The sequence below is a fragment of the Amphiura filiformis genome, chromosome 16, assembly GCF_039555335.1.
Source record: "Amphiura filiformis chromosome 16, Afil_fr2py, whole genome shotgun sequence".
In the NCBI taxonomy this organism is placed as follows: Eukaryota; Metazoa; Echinodermata; class Ophiuroidea; order Amphilepidida; family Amphiuridae; genus Amphiura; species Amphiura filiformis.
The window spans coordinates 24,275,104-24,284,904 of record NC_092643.1 but is presented as its reverse complement, the minus strand read 5'-3'; positions in this window follow the sequence as shown (position 1 = coordinate 24,284,904).

Sequence of the window (9,801 nt, the reverse complement as noted above, 5' to 3'; positions counted from 1 at the left end):
AAAGTCATTACAATTATCAAAAGAGCTACATTGGCCACATACCAGACTTGTATAGTACCCGTACCTGTACTCGAGTCCTAATTCCTATACCCATACCCGTAACTAAAATTCACAGAGCTGTACCAGTTCCCGTATCCGCTCCTTATTTTGGTTTCGGACCCGTACCCGTATACCCGTACCCGTACTCACGGCTTGGGACCCGTACCCGTACTCATGGCGAGACCTAATACTACAAGTCTGTCACATACTAATCATTCTTAACACTTTTGAAGGCATATTTGGTTAAATTTTGAATTTAAATGTTTAATAATATTTCAAATAAAGTGTTGCAATGACAAAATATGGAAAACACGCGCACCCATTACTTTCAGACTGTCGTTCCACCCTTCATCTATCTCTTTTGCAATTTTGTCCCGCCTGTCAATCTCTTCCCATCTTAAGAATAATGGTTACTATACATATAGATCGCGATATCGTAACAGTAATATTTCATCACGAGAAAGCGCGCCAATATTCCTGGAAAAAGAAGACGTATATTTTCTTAATATAACATAATTATGTTCAACGTTTGTAAGCATTGGTATTAAAGTTTAACGTTGTTCGTTAAAAATATGTTACTGTTTCAGTTTTTGTTTACTCAATGCATGTTTATTGTGTGTTGATCTGTAGTGTTTAAAGCAATGCTTGTTATGTAAGTTATGATCTGTACGCGGCTCATGCACCAAATGTTATACATGGTGCTCGAACTGGTACAACTATTTTGTTGCATATAGCAATGTGCTTTTTCCAGTTCGTGATCCTCCGCGCACGAATAAACCGAAGCACTTTCACTGCAGCAGATGACCCTGGCTACTTTGGTAAAATCTTGTGCTCTCTCTTGAACGTTGCCTCATCAAGGAGAGTAATAATATGATTCTATCCATGAAGGTAACAGAAATTCATCAGTGAATGTAATATATTTGGTGTTTATATTGAAAGTTGTGTTTTGTTAGTTCATGTGACTCGGCATATAAACACCAGAATCCAAACGAGTTGGGTTTATGATACCTTAGCGAAATGTACGTATCTGTCTTTCAATACGACCGGTGTCACTATTACATTGTCATAGTTTTTGTTGTACTATCATTGTGTATTAATTGCGTCACTAAACTCGTCATTATTTTACACTGCGTTTTCCGTTTGCTATAACTCATGACTCAGAATATTAAAAAAAACCCGGAAACAAAACAAAATATGTAGAGTGAGCTCAGCAGTTCTCAGTGATGTATTTTTAATATCTTGAAATAATTACCTAAAATTAATAAATTAAACAACAACAACAACAACAACAACAACAACAATAACAACAATAACAACAACACAGCAATAATAATAACAACAGCAACAATAGCAGCACTGGCAGTAACAACAACAAGAAGAAATGAGCCCATGTAACTAAAGATTGCGAAGATTGTTAAAATTATGTTATCAATGGCCAAAATGTCAATATTATCAATACAGAATGTATATCAATCAAAGAAAAATATCAACATTTTGATATCAAATTATTATCAATCAAAGAAAAATATATAGATTTTGATCACAATTTCATTAATTAATTTTCTTAAATTGAACTCGAAAAACCCTGCTAGGTTACTCACCCGTTACCTTTGACCAATATACATGACGTATAAATATAAAAATAAATCATGAATACGGATAAAGACAAAACATGTTATCAAACACTAATTTGCCACTATTACACCCAAGGTGACGGCCATTTCAAATCTCTAATCCGTTTAATTTCAATATTTTCTAAATTAATGACCAACCCCTATTCCATTATGTTCTATTCAACTATTCATATTTCAATTATACCAATAACATGCCTACTTTACCTCGATCCATTGTTTCTACTCTGTAACTAACATGGGTGCTTTTAAAAAGACTGAATAGCGCATTATAGCGGCATTTTTATTATGAATAGTAAGACATGGTGCTCACAGTGTTGTGTTGCTCATAGTCGTGTTCTTGTATGAGACCAAACATGTATTATGTAGGTGTTTAACAATAGCAAAGTAGGGCGATGCCCTCCTGTGCACCTTAATTCAGACAATTAGTGGCGAAAATATAAATATCCCACAATGCATTTGTGTTTAATCGCAAAATGTTCGTACATTTTGGAAGCATTTAAAAATGTATATTATATTGCATAACACTTTTACTTTTAGTTTCTGTTGTCTAATATGATATCCTATAATTAAAGATTGCATTGCGGCCCGTGTTAGCTGCAATCATGTTCGAATGTTCAACTCTGCAACATACCAATATCTTTAACATAAACGCCCGTTTATCCAAAGAAAACCTCAAACGTACACCACAGGTTGATCCCAACAGTTTATTGAATAGACTGCAATACGACCGAGGACATTAGTTCGAATCTTTTGTTTGAAGTCAATATTGATAAAAGCATTTAGGGCCTTAACATTTTTGTTGCCCTACAGGGGCGTAGCTAGCTTTCTTGGTGGGGGTAAAATTTTCGGGGGAAAAGACGAAAAAAATCCGACTGTATCATTGCGCACAAATTTGGTATTTTTACACTATTTTGGGCCATGATCGGGGTTAACTTGGATGGGAAACGGGCTCCTTATGCCACTTTTCATATTCATTGCCGACGTTCCCGATTTTCTCTTTCATTTTTTTGTCAAAGGGTAGGCCTACACTTTTCTCTTTCATGTTTTGTCAGGGGCACTCGGCCCCACCTGCCCTACTATTGATTGGTCCGTCGAGAAGTATACCTTACTTGACAACACGCCCACGAAACGAGTACCCAACCTAAGTACTAATCTTCCTTGGGTGCCAGATTGGGTGGGCTGGCGAGGGTAGTTATGGACGGACTACTACTGATAAGCCCGAGAAAGTGTATATGCGAAACCCAGTTTTGTGAAGGTGAGAAGCAGATCAGTATAGGCGGTTTCGTTTCACGTTTATTGGAGGCAAATTCTGTTCTTTATGAAATTAAATGTTATGCAGCCGAATACAGATCCGAGTCAATTCTAGATGCTCGAACAGGTTGACTTACTGAGCTTGCTGAAGCGGTCCAACGTTTGATGACATTGCCCTTTAATGTCCTTTACTCATGTTCTGTCTTGTGTTCCCTGGCAGCGCACCATTTCTCACGTGTTTTCTATTGATTTGCTATCATGATGTAGCATAATTGCTTAATTAATAGATTACTTAATATATTAATTAATAATATATATATTAATTAATAAAATGAACATTTTACACCTATCTTCGATAAAATCGATCATTTCATGTTGCATTTATTGTCTCATGTCACAGTGTATTCAACACGCATTGTTGAATATCATTGTTTTGTGGTCCTACGTGTTTCCTCCGTGTGAAATCAATCTTAACATCAATATCTCCTACATTTCTTGTACTTTTGTGTTCTAAAAATATACATGTACAAGTCTACATTCTGCTAGAACAAAGGCATATATGCTATTAATAGCATGGTTTGAATATTACATAACACAATGTGTTTAAGTAGTTGTCATTGTCTGTTGAATTGAAATAATTAAGATGAATAAGGTCTTTGACTTTTAAAAGGACATGAGAAATGACGGGAAAAAGTGTAGATGTAACGCAGCGCCTGTTGAATGATTTCGATGGAATCAGATCCAGTTGTTTCAATGGCACAAGGCAAGATCATAGCATTTGGTGGAAACTTGTTGTTGTTGCTCCGCAGTAGACTGATGATGATTAATGAAATTGTAGAAGAATAATGATAAGTAGAAGTAAAAGGAATAAAGACGAAGAAAAAAGAAGATGGAGAAGCAACAGAAGCAGATGAAACAGTGACTCGAGTCATTTGATTCGACTCGACTCGAGATATTGCTAGAAATGACTTGAGTCGACTCGACCATGAAATGACTCGACTTCTTACAACTCAGATTCACAGTAATACGTGCAGAAAAAGTAAGTAGCTGGAACACACGTGAACCGCAGTGCATGATGGGAGAACCCCGAAATCGACCTTAGTCAGACAATAGTGGTTTACTGGTGTTCCATAGAGACCAGTCACAGTAACGCTTCCTTTCTTTTATACTTTATGTACAACACCCTACTATTCTTACTATTGTATATTCACGGAAACTTTACACAGTCAAACACAGGTGGGTATATCAATGCCGTACTCCAGGTCTTCGACCCTCAGTTGACAGGGTGAGTTCAACAAAGTTTTTGGGAATAAAGTTGTTTTGGGAATTTTGAGAACATTGACTGTATTGGGTATATGGAAATCCTTTCAGCGTAAGGTACAGATTGAACAATTTATAGAATACGGCATGGCTGGTGATGGAAAATGTGCATTCTGGGAAAAGTGTTGTATAGTTTGTGCGTTTTCATTTTTCACAGCTTAGTAATCATGAAATTAACAAAAACAATTCCACACACCCACAATCACAAACCACCTACTTACCCATACCGGCACCCGACACACACCTAACTATTTTCGGAATTCATTCGAACTAAGCAAGATTGTTGATGTCTAATGACCGCGACTTTAGTTTGTTGAATATGCTGACGTCGACAACTCTGCATTTGTGCTAATGTGTTAATATATATAGGAAACAATAGTAATAAAATATTCAGTCTGCGTCATATAGCATTGTGTTTTTGTATGAAATTTCAATAAATAATGCACATGATTTATGTAACACCATTGACTTATCACTGCTGTATTACTGTTCGCAACTACGTGCTATCTTCAGTAGATAGCTCCAAGTCAGACAAAATCTAATCAACTTATAAATGTTCGTATTTCACATGATTTTCATTTTTTGATTCAATAATCAATAATTAATCGTGTTATGAAAACTACACATGGTGATACACGAATCAGTAGAGATAATACATGTGGTTTTTAGTTTAAAGAAGAGACGTTCGCATTTAGCGTGAAAACTGCATGATTTGAGCCTCATTACGAACATCGAAGAAGTGTTTGTCTATATTCTCTTCCTTTTTCATCACGAACCCTTACTTATTCTCAGTGCCGTAACCGGGGGGGGCCAGACTCCCATGTGAGATGCAGTCTTGTCCTCTCTTAACCTCTGTGGGTTGCTGGTCGCCCTGATATTTCCGACCTTTAGGCCTTTGTGTGTACTTTTTAGCATCTTTTTGAACATTTTGTCCAATTTTGCCCCCCACCTTGTCAATTGCCTTGCCCCTCTGCCCCAAGAAAAAGTCCTGGCTACGTTTCTGCTTATTCTATAACAGGTCCAAATCCCATTGTATATAGAATTTGACAAAACAAGTCAATATATAGTAGTTTTGCTATCTTCAGTAGATAGCAGTATGGTTCTCGAATGAAACACGCAAATTTTTACAACTGTATAAAACCCTTCAGGAAAGATAAATGATGGCTGCGATTTGTTAATTTTAAAATAATCTTCATATTATAATCACATTTAGTAGTTTTAAAAGCCCATTTCACTTTAATTTAAAAATAACTGAAATACCTACAAACCTAAAATGCCACCGTTCTCTTGTAAATTAAGATCAACAAATTTCAACCACCCTACAGATGACGGTCATCCTAAAAAAAGAAGAAAAAAAAAGAATCTGTGGTATTTGATCTCTGGTTAAGCAGGTAAGTACAACTCACACCAGCCTCCGAAAAAAACGAACAGAAGAAAACCTGAACAGAAAAAGAACTTTCTTTACCTCATTTTATTTGTCACTGACTCGAATCTGTTGTTATGCTTGACAAATGAGCACCATGTCACTGGGGAACAGCCTCAATGCTCCCAAAACCCTGCTACGATTTTGGACTGAGACAAGCGGGTCTAACACGCCGCGGGGTGTTTGCTAACCGATATAATAGACCGTATTCTACTGAATTTAGTAGGTTTTTTGTATCGCAGGTGAAAACAATAGCAAGTTGAAGACCAAATACACGAGTACACCTTTTGAATAAAAGTTTTGGGACCAGACGGACGTGTCAAATGTAAAAGAGATTCGTTAGGTTAAGCAAGGTTAGCGACCTCGGACGGATATTTAACACTGTATGACCGCTAAGTTGATCAAGTTTAAATTTGAATTTTTTCTTCAGATGCTATAGGTGGAATATAACTACTATGACTTTATGATTGTTGAGTTTTCGTGTCATTTATTCACTACAATTGTCAGATTTTGACTTAGTTTGGATTTTCAGAAGTTCATTTCAAACTGCTAATTACACAGACATGCGATGTTGAAGGAAATTGAGTTGTTTAACTCTCTTCACATGGGTGTCGACTGCAGACGCCAAGTTTCAAAATTTAAAAAAATTCAAACATTTCAGAAATGAAAATTTTCATGGCCATAATCAGCATGAAAAATGCATTAACACTTTTACACTATTTTGGGCCATGATCGGGGTTAACTTGGATGGGAAACGGGCTCCTTATGCCACTTTTCATATTCATTGCCGACGTTCCCGATTTTCTCTTTCATTTTTTTATCAGAGGGGCACTTTTCTCTTTCATGTTTTGTCAGGGGGCACTCGGCCCCACCTGCCCTACTATTGATTGGTCCGTCGAGAAGTATACCTTACTTGACAACACGCCCACGAAACGAGTACCCAACCTAAGTACTAATCTTCCTTGGGTGCCAGATTGGGTGGGCTGGCGAGGGTAGTTATGGACGGACTACTACTGATAAGCCCGAGAAAGTGTATATGCGAAACCCAGTTTTGTGAAGGTGAGAAGCAGATCAGTATAGGCGGTTTCGTTTCACGTTTATTGGAGGCAAATTCTGTTCTTTATGAAATTAAATGTTATGCAGCCGAATACAGATCCGAGTCAATTCTAGATGCTCGAACAGGTTGACTTACTGAGCTTGCTGAAGCGGTCCAACGTTTGATGACATTGCCCTTTAATGTCCTTTACTCATGTTCTGTCTTGTGTTCCCTGGCAGCGCACCATTTCTCACGTGTTTTCTATTGATTTGCTATCATGATGTAGCATAATTGCTTAATTAATAGATTACTTAATATATTAATTAATAATATATATATTAATTAATAAAATGAACATTTTACACCTATCTTCGATAAAATCGATCATTTCATGTTGCATTTATTGTCTCATGTCACAGTGTATTCAACACGCATTGTTGAATATCATTGTTTTGTGGTCCTACGTGTTTCCTCCGTGTGAAATCAATCTTAACATCAATATCTCCTACATTTCTTGTACTTTTGTGTTCTAAAAATATACATGTACAAGTCTACATTCTGCTAGAACAAAGGCATATATGCTATTAATAGCATGGTTTGAATATTACATAACACAATGTGTTTAAGTAGTTGTCATTGTCTGTTGAATTGAAATAATTAAGATGAATAAGGTCTTTGACTTTTAAAAGGACATGAGAAATGACGGGAAAAAGTGTAGATGTAACGCAGCGCCTGTTGAATGATTTCGATGGAATCAGATCCAGTTGTTTCAATGGCACAAGGCAAGATCATAGCATTTGGTGGAAACTTGTTGTTGCCTGCTCCGCAGTAGACTGATGATGATTAATGAAATTGTAGAAGAATAATGATAAGTAGAAGTAAAAGGAATAAAGACGAAGAAAAAAGAAGATGGAGAAGCAACAGAAGCAGATGAAACAGTGACTCGAGTCATTTGATTCGACTCGACTCGAGATATTGCTAGAAATGACTTGAGTCGACTCGACCATGAAATGACTCGACTTCTTACAACTCAGATTCACAGTAATACGTGCAGAAAAAGTAAGTAGCTGGAACACACGTGAACCGCAGTGCATGATGGGAGAACCCCGAAATCGACCTTAGTCAGACAATAGTGGTTTACTGGTGTTCCATAGAGACCAGTCACAGTAACGCTTCCTTTCTTTTATACTTTATGTACAACACCCTACTATTCTTACTATTGTATATTCACGGAAACTTTACACAGTCAAACACAGGTGGGTATATCAATGCCGTACTCCAGGTCTTCGACCCTCAGTTGACAGGGTGAGTTCAACAAAGTTTTTTGGGAATAAAGTTGTTTTGGGAATTTTTGAGAACATTGACTGTATTGGGTATATGGAAATCCTTTCAGCGTAAGGTACAGATTGAACAATTTATAGAATACGGCATGGCTGGTGATGGAAAATGTGCATTCTGGGAAAAGTGTTGTATAGTTTGTGCGTTTTCATTTTTTCACAGCTTAGTAATCATGAAATTAACAAAAACAATTCCACACACCCACAATCACAAACCACCTACTTACCCATACCGGCACCCGACACACACCTAACTATTTTCGGAATTCATTCGAACTAAGCAAGATTGTTGATGTCTAATGACCGCGACTTTAGTTTGTTGAATATGCTGACGTCGACAACTCTGCATTTGTGCTAATGTGTTAATATATATAGGAAACAATAGTAATAAAATATTCAGTCTGCGTCATATAGCATTGTGTTTTTGTATGAAATTTCAATAAATAATGCACATGATTTATGTAACACCATTGACTTATCACTGCTGTATTACTGTTCGCAACTACGTGCTATCTTCAGTAGATAGCTCCAAGTCAGACAAAATCTAATCAACTTATAAATGTTCGTATTTCACATGATTTTCATTTTTTGATTCAATAATCAATAATTAATCGTGTTATGAAAACTACACATGGTGATACACGAATCAGTAGAGATAATACATGTGGTTTTTAGTTTAAAGAAGAGACGTTCGCATTTAGCGTGAAAACTGCATGATTTGAGCCTCATTACGAACATCGAAGAAGTGTTTGTCTATATTCTCTTCCTTTTCATCACGAACCCTTACTTATTCTCAGTGCCGTAACCGGGGGGGGGCCAGACTCCCATGTGAGATGCAGTCTTGTCCTCTCTTAACCTCTGTGGGTTGCTGGTCGCCCTGATATTTCCGACCTTTAGGCCTTTGTGTGTACTTTTTAGCATCTTTTTGAACATTTTGTCCAATTTTGCCCCCACCTTGTCAATTGCCTTGCCCCTCTGCCCCAAGAAAAAGTCCTGGCTACGTTTCTGCTTATTCTATAACAGGTCCAAATCCCATTGTATATAGAATTTGACAAAACAAGTCAATATATAGTAGTTTTGCTATCTTCAGTAGATAGCAGTATGGTTCTCGAATGAAACACGCAAATTTTTACAACTGTATAAAACCCTTCAGGAAAGATAAATGATGGCTGCGATTTGTTAATTTTAAAATAATCTTCATATTATAATCACATTTAGTAGTTTTTAAAAGCCCATTTCACTTTAATTTAAAAATAACTGAAATACCTACAAACCTAAAATGCCACCGTTCTCTTGTAAATTAAGATCAACAAATTTCAACCACCCTACAGATGACGGTCATCCTAAAAAAAAGAAGAAAAAAAAAGAATCTGTGGTATTTGATCTCTGGTTAAGCAGGTAAGTACAACTCACACCAGCCTCCGAAAAAAAACGAACAGAAGAAAACCTGAACAGAAAAAAGAACTTTCTTTACCTCATTTTATTTGTCACTGACTCGAATCTGTTGTTATGCTTGACAAATGAGCACCATGTCACTGGGGAACAGCCTCAATGCTCCCAAAACCCTGCTACGATTTTGGACTGAGACAAGCGGGTCTAACACGCCGCGGGGTGTTTGCTAACCGATATAATAGACCGTATTCTGCTGAATTTAGTAGGTTTTTTGTATCGCAGGTGAAAACAATAGCAAGTTGAAGACCAAATACACGAGTACACCTTTTGAATAAAAGTTTTGGGACCAGACGGACGTGTCAAATGTAA